The sequence below is a fragment of the Chrysochloris asiatica genome, unplaced genomic scaffold, assembly GCF_000296735.1.
Source record: "Chrysochloris asiatica unplaced genomic scaffold, ChrAsi1.0 scaffold00153, whole genome shotgun sequence".
NCBI classification, from domain to species: Eukaryota; Metazoa; Chordata; class Mammalia; order Afrosoricida; family Chrysochloridae; genus Chrysochloris; species Chrysochloris asiatica.
Genome location: NW_006408671.1, coordinates 2,991,082 through 2,992,127, shown reverse-complemented (window position 1 = coordinate 2,992,127; position 1,046 = coordinate 2,991,082).

Genomic DNA, 1,046 nt, shown 5'->3' with positions numbered 1-1,046 from the left:
TGAAACAAGGAATACCATTGCTGACATCAGGTGCATCTTGGCTGAAAGCAGAGAATGCCAGAAATGTTTGTTGTGGTTAGTTCTATCAAGTTAGTTGCGACTCATAGTGAACCTTCATGGGGTTTCTGAGGAACAGCTGGTGAGGTTGAAAGATATTTATTTGTCCTTTATTAACTATGCAGTCTTCCAATTTTGCACATGTGTATCATGATGAGCTATGGACAACACTTCAGAGAATGAGTATTCCAGAACAATTAATTGTGCATATAAGAGACAATACACAGACAAAGAGGCAGTATTTTGAACAGAACACTGAATGGTTTAAAATCAGGTAAGGTGTGTGCCAGGGTTGTATTCTTTTAACATGTTTATTCAATTTGTATGCTAAGCAAATCATCTGAGAACCTGGATTATATGAAGAAGAATGTGGCATCCGGAGTGTAGGAAGACTCATTAGCAAACTGCTATATGCAGATGATATAACCTTGTTTGCTAAAAGTGAAGAGGACTTAACAAACTTCTGATAAAGATTAAAAGACCAGAGCCTTTGTACCTCAGTGTAAAGAAAAAAAAAACCTCACCACTGGAGCAATAAATAACATCACGACAAATGGAGAAAAGTTTGAACTTGTCTAAGATTTCATTTTGATTGGATTCACTATCAACACTTATGGCAGTAGCCGTCAAGAAATCAATAGATGTATTGCATTAGGCAAATCTGCTATACAAGGTTGCTTTAAAGTATGGAAGAGCAAAGATGTTGGATGAAGTAGAACCAGAATGCTCCTTAGTCAGACTTCATTTCTCATATTTTGGACATAATATCAGAAGGAACCAGTCCTTGGAGAAGGATGTCATTCTTAGTAAAGTGGAGGGACAACAAAAAACAGGGAGACCTCCATTTTTGGATTGGCACAGTGACAGGAACAATGGAGTCAAGTGTTACAGCAATTGTGAGGATGGTACAGGACCATGTGGTGATTTCTTCTGGTGTACATGTGGTCAATATGCATCGGGACCAACTCAATAGCACCTAATAATAACAA